Below are 16,720 nucleotides of genomic sequence, written 5' to 3'. Positions count from 1 at the left end.
AATTGTTTGATGAAATTCCTTGAGCTTTCATCAACATTTTTTGAGAGCAGACTTGAGGAGGGCCACTACATGAGGGAGCCTATAAGAGGTCAAATCGACGGATTTGTACAACTTGGACAAGTTGGTTTGATGAATTTTGCTTTTGTACGGACTTTGCACATGGTTTTGTTGCCATTTTATGCATTTGAAGCATTTTTCAATAGAAGTGGATTGTATGTCCTGATATTTGTGTGGGAAAAGTTCTGAAATGTTGTTTTAAATCTTTGTGTAAATTTTTTTATCATTCCAATCATTTTGTTGTGGTTTAAAAAAATATTTTTGTTTTAGACAGTTTGCTGTCTTGAACAGGGCTGCATTGAAAAATGAGATTTTAGGGCCACTTCCCACCATTGGAAGCCTCTGGTATTTTGGGATTTGGAACTAAGGTCCATGTACATTATGTACCGTGAAGGAGGGCCCTTGAAAACAGCAGCAAGCACTTTTAAAGTGATGCCCTAGGCAAGCCAAATGCAACTTGGCTAGGGATCACAATCGGAAAAACAAGCTATGGAGGGGATTGAGAGTTCAAACGCCTCAATCCGGCCACACAAAAATTAAGGAGGAGGTCTAACCTTGCTCCAGTCCAAAGGAGAGGTCTTGGAAAGGTGTCTAAGGTGGTTTTCTATCACAACAGCGATAAAGCCTTTGAAACCCTCATTTTAGCCAAATTTTGTACTTTGGTTGTATGGACAGTTTGAGGGTTGGAAAATTACAAAATCTTGAGGTTCTCCAAAAAGGGTATTCATAAATATAATTTGTTTGCAAGATTGTTAAGAAGTTTTTCAATAAATCTTGTTGCCGGCCATTTAGGAGGGCTAATTCTTAGTAGCCTTTTTGGAGCATTTTGGTGTTTGAAGCCTTGTGGGTTGAATGTGCCCATTAAATCAGAATTATTTGGGATCTTGGATATTAGAAGGAGTCCAAAGAAACCATAGATGACTAGTTAGCACCCTTGGAGGTCTAGGTGGACTTGAGGGTTGATGGTGGACTAGGGAAGGCTAGTGAGCAATGATGTTACTTTGTTGGTGTGCCTCCAACTGAAGGAATAGGATCTCTTGAGCAAGGTCCTAGGAAGCATAGGGTGTGTAGAAGCCCTAGTGGGTTAGGTGAATGACCTAAGGAAGCCTTGAGAAAGCTTGGGGTTTGGAAGCAAGGTTGGGGTGTTACATCACTAAGGTCATTTTTTTCCTTGGGTGGGAAGTATGGATTCCAAATTTGGTTTTCTAAGTCTGTAAATTGTCCATACTAAGGTTATTTTTACTTGGAGGGAATAAGGAGTGATGATTGTTTTTTGAAGTGTAAAAAATGTCCAAACATGGCATGTTTCCCCTAAAAGAGAAGTATGGAGAGTGAATTATTTCTAAGTTCAAGAATTATCCATATTAAGATCAAATTTCCCAGCTTTGAGAGCTAGTCAACAAACTTTTATAAGTGTTAAGAATGTCTATACTTGGGTTATTTTTCCTTTGAGGACCACTTTTGTTAAGAGAAAATGTTAGGTTTTAGGTTATATTAGGCCCTATGTGGGTAAATTTTCCCTTCTATAGACAAGAAAGATTATTTAAAGGGGGACAAGGAAAATTTGAAGGAATATGGAGTCCCTAAGCTGGTCAATTTTCCCTTTGGTGAAATGAAATAAAATAATAAAATAAATAAATAAAAGGAAAATAATATAATAAAATTCTACAAGCCTCTAGAAGGAAAAAAACTTTTTTTCCCGCATTGCTTGTGTGGGTGAAAAGAAAAGCCAAAATCTCGTTAAAAGAGAGAGGCTACAACCATGTAAAAACAAAGGATCGACTAAGTAGTCAAAGTTGAAAGAAGAAAGGGCAAGCTATTTTAGAAAATTTTGCAAGTATCCAAGTTTGTCCAAGATCCATGGTGGGGGCATAAGGAGGAATTTGTAGGTTTTATGATTGATTCAAGAATAAAAGATGGGCTACAAGTGAGATATTTGGAGACCAAAGTTTTAAGTACACCAAGGAGGTGCAATTTCTCTTTCGTAATTTTGAGAAATTCATAAGTGTCCAAACCTGCCCAAGGAGGATTGCAAATTAAAGAGGAGTGATTCTTGAATTTGTTGATCTATAAGCCTGAGTTGCCTATTATTGTCCAAACACTTAGTCATTTACTAGGCAATGTTGGTTGGTCATCACTCTGACCGAGTCATCTCGTAAAGGTTGAGTACATCAGAACTTGTTTATTTTTCTTTACATGCCACACAATTCAAAGGTTGTTGAGCACCCCAATTGAGACCGAGCGCATATATACGCTAGGCATACATAGTTGAGACCAAGCAAGTTGACAGATAGTTTTTGCCAAGCAAACATAAAGGATCGAGTGTGTAGAAGCCGAGTGAATGCAGGAATGTTAGTTATGACTGAGTATCAGAACATTCAAATGTCGAGTAAACCAATTCTGACATATGAGTTTGTAATTGCACAGAAAATTATGTAAATCATTTTGGCTGACTTTTATACAAAATTTAATGATTCTAGAGATAGTTAAGATGAAGTCTACATGTCATTGTAGAAGGTATTGATCTTGAGGAAAGCAAGTCAACCAATTAGAAAATCATAAGGTAAACAACAAAAGGGATGAATTATGAATTGTTGATTTTGATCTAGAACTTTCGAAGACTATCTATTTAACAAGGGTTCTAACCCTACGATCAGTGGAAAGTATGTGGAAAAGGAATGTGTGTGCAAATATGTATGGACAAGCAAGAGAAGGAGCGAATAAGGATAGAACAAAGCAAGGAAGGCTAAGTCTGAAAGGAGACTAGACATAACAACCTAAGCAGTGAAAGATACAACATAGATATTAGATTAAGAGATCAGATTGAGATATTGGAGAGAGGAGATCCAAAATCAGCTTTCAGAGAAAAATGAGGGTCAGGTACTGAATTAGTTCTAACAGATTGAGTCAAGCCAAATCTCTTTACCGAGTGATCCTAACAGATCTATGCGAATCTCCTACCAGAGTGCTTACTTAATTGTGAGTATAAAATCCTTTAATAGGGTAAGAGCTAACAATCTTAAAGCTTTTAATAGGGAAGACCCTTGACCGGGAGTAGATCATATATTATGATCAACATTGTAACCCTAACAGGTTAACTTTATTGTTGCAACAGTAAAGATTTGTGGGTTTCATCCCAAACGCAGTTTTACCTTGACATTGAAGTGTTTTTGGGTTACCAAATCATTTGTGTATGTGTTAAGATTTTTATGGATGTTATATTTTGATTTCATTTTAACATTACAGTTTGATGTTAGATCTAAGATATGCAATGAATTAGGTGTGAAATTAGTAATATGTTTTGCAAGTAAAAGTTTGAAGATCCCAATTCATCCCCTCTTAGTATCATATTTCCCATTAAATCCTTCCAATAGAGTTTTCCAAGACCAATCCAAATTTAAAGAGAGGCTAAAAATATCCATTTTCAAAACAAAATCTAAGGGTTCATAAATCAAGGATGACATTTCTTGAAAATGACATATAAGATGAGTAAGTCTCTAAACTCGCCCAATCTTGTTTTATGAGCATTCCTTGGTCAAAAACTCATCATTTGCAATTAAGTTTAGACACTAGAGGACTAAGATGAGTAACTTATCAACAAATGTTTGAGGACGACTTCTAAAACTTATGTTTGTCTAAATCTGAATTTTTTATTTGACTACAAACTAATATGGGACCTATTGCAAACATTGTCATAGTGTTTTGGAGCCGATTCTAAGGTCATTCAAAGTCTAAAACACAAAATTTTCTTTAGACCAAGGTTTAAAAATACTAAGTATAGGGGCAATTTTTTTCACAAAATGCTCGTAATTTGTCAATTCACCCAATCACTATAAGGACTATTGTTGAGAATTTATGAGTCATTCTTATGCAAAGAAAACAAGGTTTGAATACCAATATAATCCAAAGAAGGTAACTTTCAAATGTCTAAATTTCCTCATAATGATAGGGCAAGTTTTTTGTCGTGACGAGTTTGCAATATAATCCCTACTTCATTTGGGGGACCTAAATCATGATCTAAGGTAAATTTGATAAGGTGTTAGCACTATTTTGACATGTCTTAAAACTTACCATATCTTATCCTTACAAGAATTTCAGAATAATGATGATGACTTTGCTATTATCCAACTTGATTCTTACTAGATTGAGACATTGAGTCACAATCTAAGATAAATTTAGATTATTGTTGGTATCTCTAACCATTGTTGTCTATTAGTGTCAACCACTTAGTCATTTGCAAGGTAGAGTCAGATTGTCATCACTATGACTGAACTACTCTATATGGATCGAGTCATGCACATATGTAAGTATGTACCAAGATCTATAGGAGTCTAGTAAGTTTATGGTCATAGAGCATTTTCTATATGCGCTGAGCTTATCAGTGACCAAGCTAGTATCAAGCATAGAAGTGCTGAGTCACATAGTGTGTGCCGAGCACAATACATGTTGAGCATCATAAGAGTAATACAGATTGAGCAACAACAATGTTGAGCATCAAGAAATAGTAAAGACCAAGCAATGCAAAGTTTACATAAAATAGGAATCAAACAAAGTTTGAGACAAAATGATTATCAAGCCGACTTGGAAGGAACATTTAATTTTTTTAGAGGTTGTTACAAAACATTTAATACTTACAGAGGTTGTTACAAATCATTTACATGACATGGATCATAGATCCCTATGTTGTATGTTCAATGATTCAAATGAAGAGGCTATTATGGAAGAATCTAGAAAACTCTTTACGAAACTCTTTAATTAGCGAAGATCTTAACCTAGATCTATATGTATGCAGGTGCGAGAAAGAGCGAGAGTGTTAATGTTTTTATAGCTTCGATAAGATAAATCTTAATATTAAAAAATTTCTAATAACTTCTTGATTAAATATTATAGATAATGATAATATCCATTCATCATATATATCTATACTTCTAAAGGATATATCTATATAGGGGAGAGGGCCCAATAGTCATGCACCCTAACTTCGACACTGTTAAAAGGTGTCGTAACGATGGAAAAAATGGTTGATATTTTTTTTTAACATCTTCATCAGCTAGTTAATTACTTATAACTAAGGTTTCGACTTCTTGCCATCAAAATTGATATCGTTTGTATGCCTCATACTAAAAAGTGTTCATAATCTCATTTTTCGAACCCCCTACCTATCCTAGTCAATTCCCACCCTCGATATTTGGATTGCTCTACCCCAATACTTGCACATTTTATCATGCTACATTTTTTTTATATATAAGTTTAATATGAACATAAAATATTCATTAAAAGCAAATTAGAACGTTAATATTTAGATGATTATATGCTTTATTTAATCACAACCTTTCTAATCATTAAACAAATATTGTAATAAATTAACCTTTCATAAACTAATAAATAATTACATTTAACCTCATTTTTTATGGCATTGGACCTAACCCTAAAATCATTTTTATCAATACCTAGCAGCGTAATTGCCACCACTCATCATTTCCAGCCATGGCTTCTTTATCAGCCGCTGCTATAAGTCATTCCATGGCCTTTCTTGATGAAGCTGTCGCCACTCGTCATAGTTGAGTTAGATTCAATGAGGAAGCTACATTTGTTCAACATGATTTTTATATGCCCTAATTGTTTTCAGAATGCGGCAAGGGTTTATACTTTGTGAACGCTTTGCTCGCTCATGATTTATAGGGCCTCCTCACCATCACTCCTGCTAGGTCCATCGGCCCTTCGGCCCCTCCCTCATGGCATCGATGAAACAGAACAAAAAATCCAACGCATGTGGACTCTTCAATCCCCTCCCTTTTCAGAATATGGCTTGGGTATGCAGACTCTTCAATCCAGCATAGGGTTAGCAGATTTTTTGTTTATTTTTAAATTTCTCTTTTAGTTATAGCATTCCTCAGCCTGATATTTTTGACAACACTTCCGGATGTTGATCCCTCCCAGATGCATTCAACACCTTCAAGTGTTGATGTATCTTCATCACCTCGCTTAGAGTTTTGATAGGCCTCTCATGGTGGCCCCCATAAAATTTTAGGCACCTCCCCACCTCAAACACCTTCATCATCATCTAAACCATTCCCTCCATTGTTATCCCAAATGATTCCTATCATCTCATCTGGTCAATCTTCAACTGCCATCTCCACTCAAACAACTCCCTCCACCATTCCTTCGACATCCATCATTCCTTCCCCCTACAGAGTACCCCATTCGCTCATTCTTCTGGTTCTATAATAAACCCTACTCTATATAGTTTAGGTAGGCCATATTACATATGTAATAGCAATTGATATTGATGCACATTATTGACCGATTGTTGTATTTGGGACAGGGCAAATTCATGGAAGCTTCATAGTAAATTGCAAAATAGAGGAGAGGGATGGAGATTTTTACAAATGTGTCTATGGACACACAAAATTCTCAGGGATTTGGCATATTTCGAGTAGGTAAGGTCTTTATCGGACCTTACTGGGCAAATGACCCAATCGTTCCTTTCTGCAATTAATACTCCAGATTTTAAAGTTGATGGGTGGTCATAGATTATTATTTTTTGCATGATTTCATGGATTTTTTAGTTTCAAGATATAGTTTAACTATCGAATTTGTGAAAAATCCGCAACTTGAATTAAATGTTTTGCTCTCTTTGGTATCTAAACTTATTAAAGAACCATGTATTGTACATTGTCTTTTATTAGTTCTAGGGCATCAAAATTCATAATTTCATGTTGGTAGTCTCTGCATTTGTTTGTTGAAATGTTTCATTAACTTAAAAATGCACCTAAGGATCATGTTTGGATGGAAGCGATCACCATGAATTTTATTAAACAAAGTCTCTAAACATATTGTTGGATGTTAAAAGGAAATGACCATATTTCCATTAGTATTTCGTATCACACATTCTTTGTGTGTGCTTCCTTTTACAATAGTAATGTGCTTCCTTAAACAACAATAAACTAAAATGTTACTTAAAACTTAGCTTTAGGTCTCATGTTTGGGCGGTCTTCAATGTGCTTGAGTGCATTGTTAAAAAACTACCTCTTGTTGATTGATGAGAATTGTGAGAACAAAATCAAGATGCCTTTCAGTCTGCATAAGTAGTATAGGATTCTTGAAAACAATGTCTTCTTCAAACAGTTGGACATTCGAGCATAATTGGTTCCATTCTTCCATATTGTAGAGCCTTTCTTAGGCCAATTCAAGTTAGGTTGTAATACAGGGGCAAGATCATTACCAGGGAGAACCATCTTGTATCCTACTTTTTGCAAAAATATGATAGGAGAGAAAAATCACAAAACCTTGCAGTCAAGACACTCTGAACTATTCTTTTCAAACATTTGTGTAAATCACTAGCAGAGTTGAAATTTTTGTTGGTGGTTCCAACAGATGTTTAAGATGGCTCCTTAAGATTTGCGCTCTCCTATCAACAGGTATTTTAGACCAATGGCAAATTGCTTGAGAATTCCTTAGAAGACCAGTGCATTATATCCTTGGTTAGAAAGTCATATGTCAAATGAGCCAAACAACATTAATGCATAATATTCTAAATGCCAATGCCATACACAAACACTCAATTCTACCAGACCATGCACCATTCTTATGGAATTAATACGATTGTCTTCAAGCAATTGTAACATACAAACTAAATATACTCTTATCTTGGAAAAGAATCAAATCTATACTTTACACAACAATGACAAACTCATGGTGAAAGTATCTATTTGTCCTTGACATACCATATCATATATCCTGAAGAAAATAATATAGGAGACAAAACATGGTGATATTTTCATTAATTCTTCATATGTAATGTTAGAAAACCTAAAATGCCATTGAAGAATACCAAACTAAAGCTTGAAGAATATAACACCAACATTCATATTTGAAGACTAATCAAGTAATATAATAGTTTTCAGATTATATATGTAGGCACTACAACGTTTTTCAGCTTCTACTAGTTGGAACATAAGCATGCCAGAAGAAATTACATAGTTGGAAATAGTAGAGGAGGTAGGAGAGAAGTTCTAGTCAATATAACATTACAAAATGCCAAACTTGTCATTGGAAAATAAGATTGGACTACTATTGTAGAAGAGGACCAGTTTGTAGTATATAACAAAATGACTAGCTTATGAAAATAGAAGTTCTACTATAACAAAATGACTAGCTTTTGAATATAGAGGTACTCCATATGAAAATGTCTATAGGATCATTAGTTCACCATAAAGCCAGGGAAGGGTTCAAGTTCCTCCTCAGTACTATCTACTTTAGGATTTTCTGGACTAGCTGAATCAACTTGTGGGGTGATGAGAGTCATACACTCAAACATAATTTCATCTAACAATTGACCAATTGGGAATTGCTTGATTGGAGAATGAGGGGGGCTTTGGCTAACAATAGCTTGGATGTTGTCGAGGGTAGCATAGGTAGGGGATAGAATGTTGTACATATCCCTCAAAATTTGATGATGCTTAAGCAAGGGGTTTTTTGAAGTACTGTTGTAGCCCGCTCTGTTTGTATTTGGTTATGAAACACTAAAGTTATAATCAAGTTGCATAGGGGATATATTTTCAATTCCTTTGTTCTTTTTTTGTTTTGCCAGCCTACCTTTTCTATAATCTACCTTTTCTTTCTTCTTGAACTCCCTCTCCTTTTGTTGCTGCAACTTTTCCTCTTTCTTCTGTTGCTTTATTGTTTGTCTTTCAAGTTTCTAGTCATCTTTCCTTTTTCTCAGCTCAGTTTGTATTATTTTCTTTTCCTCCAACTGTTGTTTCTTCCTTTCTTTCAGCTCTTGAAGTTCAACTTTCCTTGCTTCTTGTTGCTCTTGCAACATTATGTACTCATTAGATGTAAGTATTTGAGATTTTATTCCCAATCTAAGAGTAGCATTATTAGATGGCATAGATCTCTTTGTGACTCTTTCAATTGGTAGCTTCAAAAAATGTCTTAATGACCTCTGACTACACAACATTTATTCATCTTCTATCTCCAAAGCTAGAGATCCCTTCAATGCATCTAGATTATGTTCAGCTAGTTCACCTTCATCTTCAATATTTTCTAAATTTGAAGCTTCTAGATTATGTTCAGTGTATCCAACTTCATCCTCATTATGATTTGTAGTTTCCCAAATTTTTGCTTCAGCATAATAATGAACCACCTCTTCTCTTGGCATTGAAAGTGGAGAAGGAATAGATAATGAAATGTCTTCATTTTGAAACTCAATCTGTGCTCCCAATTCCTTTGCTCCTTCTTTAACCCAATCAGGTGGATGAAATTGTGTTGGCAAACTCATATCATCATGCATGCTAGTTTCAAATTGAGTTGAGAGAACAACATTTGCTGGTGGATTTTGGCTTTCAAATGAATCATCTTGTTGTTGTTTGCCATTTGTGCCACACAATTTTCAATGACATCATCATCATCATAACTAGCTAGCCTTAAAATGCTTGCAATTCCTTCAACAAAATTTTCATCTTCCACATTGAATGTTTCGCTTGGTTTCATGTCATTACAAAGAGCATCACTATTCAATGGCCAAATTCCAGTCCTCCGAAAGCTAGCTGTGATATTATCAGGTACAAGGGCAAGTTTGAAAGCTTTGCTTGCTAGTTCTTCTAATTCCATTCTCCTTATGTCAATGTGTGGATGTTTAGACATCCATTTTGACCTCTCACATTTGAAATATGACTTGAATGGAGAAAATACATTTACATCCAAAGGTTGTAGTCGATGACTAGTGTGAGTAGGAAATGTAAGAAGATCTATGCCTAAGGATCTTACCTCTTGGATTATAGCAAAGGCAACATGGCTTCCATGTCCATCAAAAATAAGGAGATGCCTATTCTTGGGTGAAGCACTACCTGGAACAGATCTAGCAAAATGATGGAGCCAATTTAAGAATAATTCTTTTGTCATCCAAGCATGTTCTTGTGCTACCATACAAACTCCAACTTCACAATTAGCAATGCAATTTTCAAGTCTTCTTTTTGCTTTAAAAAGATAAAATCCTAGTATGATGTGACCTGCAACATTGATACAACATAGTACTATAATCCATTCTCTACTTTTAGATAAGATTTGAGGCACACTTCTACTTCCCAACTTTGTAATCACTTTCATCCCATAGTTTCTACTTGCTTACACTCCTATTTCATCAGAGTTCCAAATGTGTGTTGGTTCATAATGGTTAGCATCATACAATGTTGACAAATTATTATAAAAATCTGCCACAATACTTGGTCATAACATCACTGCTCTATCCCTATCTAGACCTTATGCAGTCTTTATTGTCAAATTTGGATGGCATTTGCGAAATCCAACCCACCATGATCTACTAGGTAATCCATTTTTGAATGGATTTGGCCTTGTTTGGCAAATGTGAGCTACATGTGACTTCAGTTGAATCACCTCCAATCCACAACCAAGTTGAGCTAAATCCTTACACCACTCAACAACTTCTAGCTCTTATTCCAAGGAGAGAATCGTCGATGGTCCCTTGGTTTTTGTTGTTGCGAGTCTTGCTAGCCCATAAGATAAGCTACTAACATGGATTCCCCACTTCTTAGCTGCTCCTCTTATTGGAAAATAATCATCTTCAACATCTTCAATTACATGTTCCATATCCTCTTCTGTCCATTGCTTTCCTTGGAATCTTTTCTTATTCTTTTGGCATTCAGAGTTATGAATTGTGTTATTAGGAGTTGGCTTGGCTGAACTATCCCCATCATCAGAGTCAATAACATGCAATTTAACACCTCTTGGATAAAGAGGTCTAAATTTTCAGACAATTCTTTTGCTTCTTCTCTTTCCTGTTGCCATAATGCCTAAATAGAACAACAACATACATTAGATGATGGAAACATTGGGAAAGAATAATAGCATACATTATTTGATGGATTGTGATAGATTATGTTCAACTACTACAACATTTGAAAAGAATAACAACATACTTTAAAAATGACTTTGATCTTATTTCTGTTATAGTACATTGTTATTTTTACATTGGAACTTACTATAACATTTGAAAAGAATAACAACATATTATGATGCAAACATTTTATGATGGACTATATAGATTTCTATAGTATGCTATTATTTTTTTCAAATGTTGTATGTTCTTATTTTGTAGAATCAAATCTATAAATAAAACCATACTATTATATAGTAGATTATGACAAAAATAGTATAGTATGCTGTTATTTTTTTCAAATGTTGTAAGCTATTATTTTTTCAATCATTCCTATAAATAACAACATACTATTATATGAATAATCATTGGAAAGAAGAACAACATACATTATATGATGGATTGTAACAACATACCTTAAAAGAATGGTAGAATTAAAATACTTGGATGGTTGGATGGTCTATTGGGCCCTTCCTCTGATATTGTGAGAAACTGATGCTACTGGGCCCTCTAATATTGTGAGAAACTGATCCTAAGCAACTAAGTTCAATGCAATCACAGAGAATGCAAACACATTTGTAAAAGAATTATTTCACCACATGTCATATTAATACCTAGAACTTTTTCCCTCCCAACAATTAGAATTTGAAATTTGAAAATGGTTGATCTGTGGCTTACAAACTCTGGCCTTTTTCTAAGACTTATGGAAATTGTTGATCTATGGCTTTCAAACTCTGTAATTTGATTGGCTTGCATTTAACTTTGTGGTTTTCAAAAATAGATTTTGAATTATGTTGCATTAATTGTTTGATTTGAATGGATTGGAGAGCTCAAACAAATCCATCTTTACCATTGCAGGCACTCCAACTTATTGCATGTACTCCAACTTTGCTTGTAAAATACTCTAGCTTTGCTTACAAAATTCTCTAGCTTTGTTGATCGAAGACTCCAATTCTATCATTTTGGTTTCAGATTTTGTCAGAGATGGGATGAATTGTTAAAGAAAAGTTTATCTATGTACATTTGTATATGTGTTGGTAGTTGAACAACAATACAGTAGTAATCAATTAGACATCAAGTAAGGAGTTGACATCTTGTCCATGAGTTTGGACAACTATTTTGTAGGTTTTGTACCATTTTAAATATAACATTTATTGCATATATCTTGATATTGTGTACACAGTAGTTTGACTTATGAAAAGTAACATTTAAATGGGTTTTATATAAAACATACAATGAAATTTTTTTTGTCTAGAAGTGGTTTTAAATATAGTAAATCAATGATCTAGCCAAGAACATTTTTTAGTGATTTATTTTGAAGTAAATATTGATAAATTTCATACAACAAAATTAGTATCTTATTGTTCAATTAATAGGCTATACTGATACTATAGTTGGCCCAGATAATCTTAATGACATTCACAACTATTTATACCTGTTCAAGTATCAGGTCCTCTCCCCTATATATATGCCTCTATTCAACCCAATATTTGTCTATCATTCATATGAGCATATTAATGATGACATGTATGTACTTTGTCCCTCATGTCACATCGACCATGGTGGTACAGGAGCACATAAAGTACAAGAACATGAGAAAGCTAAAATTCCTTATTTGAGATATTTAAATCCATTTGAGTCATTTATGTTGTACTTGAGTCAAGATGTAAAGGCTATGAAGCCATTTTGTCATAAATTGTAAAAGTTGTCAATTTGCCCTAGTTGTCCTAATAAGGTCATGAATTGGTCAAGAGGTCAAAATATGTTTGTAAACCCAAGGAAGGGAAAAAATATTGTAAATGGTGATTAATATTCCATCATGACATGTTTGTAAGGTTGGAACAAAGTTGTTAGGTCAAAATTTCTAAAATGTAAAAGTTGCTTAAATGTTGCAACTTTAAAACTTTGCAAAAAGTGTAAAAAGGGTTAAAGAATGTAACAAGTTGGTTCAAAAGTTGGTTGGGAAGTTCTCAACTATAAAAAGTACTATAAAAGCTTTGTAATGGTTGTTCCAAATCAAATGAATGAGAATAATGAGAAGAAAGAATCATTTTGGAGAATTTTGGTGTCTTCAACTATTGCTATTTTGATTGGTTTTTTTAGATAATCTTTGGATATGTTTTAGTATTCCTAATTTTGAACAATTCTTCCAAAGGGTTTGGAAAGAAACATTGAATATTGAAAGTTATGAACAATGGAATCAGATATAGAAATCAGGATATGAGAATGAAGGAAAGGTTGATATTTTTGTGTTAGAAAATGCTTTGTTTTACCTTGTAAGATGCCTCTAATTATGGAGTTTATTTAATGGATTTTGAAGGGATCAACATGGATCCCACTAATTGGTTGATTTTTAAGATGCTCTACATCACATGGTAGTCTCATATTGATGTGAGCAGAGGTTTGATTTTGACATGTGACATTTGTTTGATAGTGGTTCTCTTTCCTTGTTTTGCACTATGTATTAGTGTATGTACTTGTTATGCATTTTATTGTTAACGTTTCAAGATATTTTTTTGTACATTGATCTTTACCAAGTCAAACATTGTATCATATCCATCAGGTGTGTTGGTTTGTTCGAGGTCACAACCATTTAGTATGTGTGTGTGTGTATAATAATAATAATAATAATAAGAAGAAGAAGAAGAAGAAGTTTTTCTAATTTGAAGGAAGACATAGGTTATTCAATATTATTGCAAAAGAGATATTAACTCAACACATCTATAGAAATAAATTTAAGAATTTTCAAGTTATAATAGTTAGACCATTTTTTTAATATGGTATCAGAGCAAGTTTAAAGAAAAGATTGGATCAGATTATTAAGGATTTTCATAATTTATTAAAACACCTTATTGCAATATGGTAAATGACATGAGACTTGAAGATAGATTTGAAAGTGTTTTAGATTTTGAAGCATGGAAATTATGAATGATGCTAGTTCTGAAAAAACATGATTTATTTACTATTATGAGTTCTCCAAACCTAAAAAAGACAATGAAAATAATCAATGGGAAAAGGACAACACAAGCGATGGAGCTATTGGTAGATGGAGTGAAAAATGACTAACTGCCTATTATCACCAAGTTGGACTCTGCATATGATCTGATAAGAGCTCTAGAAGATATGTTTGAAATCAACAACACTAGTAGGCATCTTACTCTGAAGAATCAACTTGCTACTATAAAAATGAATAAAGGAGAAACCATTACCTCATACCTTATGCGGATATCAGACTTAAGAAACCAACTCTTGATGATTGGTCACATTTATGATAGTAAGGAGTTAACTATGGGAACATTAAATGGACTCCCTACTTCATGGGAAAATTTTAGGCAAGGAGTATGCACTCATTCCAAGCTCCCTAAATTTGATTGACTAAAGGCCAATTGCATTCAAGAAGAATGTAATCTAAAATCCAGAGGAATTAGTAATGAATCCACGAATGAAGACTTTCAACCTCTCACCACTAAATTAAAAAGAAGAAAGGGAAAATATTCACATAGGAGACAATGAGACTATTCCAAAGTACAATGTTATAGATGCAACAACTATGGGCACACTACAACAATATGTCCTTGTTAGTTCATGACTTTTCAGTCACCATTTTAATTCTTGTTTCACTCTTGTTTTCAAATGTTTATGTTGAACCATCAGTTCTACCAATAGTCAAATGTAATTTGAGGTATGATTAAATTTCAATCATTCATTGGCAAACCTCATCCTTTCAGTTCCTTCTTCCTCCAAGCCTATTGTTGATCAAGTCCAACCCCCAGGTTTCCTTTGTAAATAATTTGGTAAGGCAATTGTTAGTGATCTATTTTTCTTTGATATGTCTTGAACCTCTTGTACCCTTTGTACCATTTGAACTAAGTTCAAAAGGTTCAATTGGTTCATCACTTCAAACTATTTTTGGTCTAGATTTGCAAATTTGACTCTTGCTTTGTTGTGGGCTAGATTTTCAACAAAGGTGAATGCTTATAGAAATGCCATTGCAAAGAGCTGGACTGTAACTCCTTATAAAGGTGGTTCTAGGTTTCCCAAGATTCTCAAGAAAGGTCAAATGACTCCTTAGGTTCACGATGTTATGGTCTTGTTGCATTGAATTTGTGGTTCCTAGACATGTTGTCTTTTGAGGAATGGATGCATTTTTATATTCAAATTGTTTTGAAAGGATCTCAATTTTTAGACAGGGCTGAAATGATCACTAGTTCTCTAAGAAGTCAGCTTAGAGGAGCTTTAAGTATGAATAAATATTTTTACGTCTTCCTACTTGACATATATGCTAGTTAGTACACAAGATTTGCAGTATTTACCTCATGAGGCCTAGGCGGAAAACATCACAATATATAACTATTACTCTGTGTTGCATAGAGATAAAGTTTTGGAAAGTTTTAGGAAAATTCAAGGCACTTTTTCAAGGAAGTTGTGTTTCAAAATGAAAGGTTCTCCTCACTGTAGGTTTTCTTTTGAATCTCTAAAATTTGTCCAAACCTTTGGTAGCATTTATATCCAACTTCACAAGTTTACCTATGCGAGGATAGGTGGTTTTGATGAGGAACCTTTGAGGCTCCCTAGGTTTTCCCTTGATTGTTTCATATTGGCTGAAGTATCTCGGCAACTTGTCTCAGTCATAAATAAATTTTCAACTCATTAAGCTTCTGATGTCATTTTTTGCTCAAGATAGGTAAGCTAACCTATAAGAGTATGGAGGATGCTATGTGCATAAGTTCGGATTAAATCAATTTCCATCTTGGCTCCTATCATGCTAGACACAACTTTGATAGAAAAGGGATAGCTCATAACCTATTTGATTCTCGTGTGAAATTTTTGCATTATCCTAATATTGAAGACTATTAGGAAGATTATGTAGATGAGCTAGAAGTTTGGAGGAGAGAATATAGCACACTCACCATTTCCCAAATTAGACTTTTTCATTTAAATTTGGATATTGACGTCTTTGGTATAAAAGAAGATAAATCAGATTTAATAGGCACTCAAATAACATAATCTTAAATTTCTAGCAAAAAAATTATTGATTGGGAGTCTGAAGAAGAGGACAACATTCTTGAGAGAACAAAGACAGTGTTTGAGATAACCAATTCTTGGTTAATAATGAAAAAAACACAACGTGTTGAGCAATCAATTGATTCATGTTCTGATGTTCATTTCAAATCTGTAGGTAATAGGAGATCCACAAGGATGAAAAAGGTGCAAAGCAATAATCTCCCTCTGGTGAAAAAGCCTATTCTAAGAGAAGAAGCAATACGACAATGCCTGTTGGGTGAAGTGAAGCTATTCAGGTTGATAGCAAGCTTGAAAAGGATTCTGGTGGCATCTTGATTGATAACCTTCAATGGGTTCAGATGACAATAAGAACTTATCCACAGAGGATAGAGAACTTGAACACTCCAGTTAAAGACAAGGAACCTCAAAAGTCTTCGGATTCAACACCCAATTGGCTAGTGGCCTCAGTTAATAAGAAAAGGAGCTTAGTCCCTATTTGCTTCCCCATCAATGACATTGTGAGTAAATACACTACTAGAGCTGCAAAATCCAAAAGTAGTAAAAGTTTAGCCAAGATAGTGTTTGACTAAGAAACGGGTAACAACATTGCTAAGGTGGCGACTTATAACCTAAATGATGATACTGGTACATTAGACTTGAGTAACTTTGAGATTTCTCATAGCAATCTGGGGGTGATTAACCGAGAAAAAAGGAACATTGGGTGGAATCATTCACAAAACAAATTATTTTGCAATCACAAAA

Source organism: Cupressus sempervirens, chromosome 7 (assembly GCF_028749045.1).
Source record: "Cupressus sempervirens isolate cs-2001-9-10 chromosome 7, ASM2874904v1, whole genome shotgun sequence".
In the NCBI taxonomy this organism is placed as follows: Eukaryota; Viridiplantae; Streptophyta; class Pinopsida; order Cupressales; family Cupressaceae; genus Cupressus; species Cupressus sempervirens.
This window is presented reverse-complemented; position numbering follows the sequence as displayed.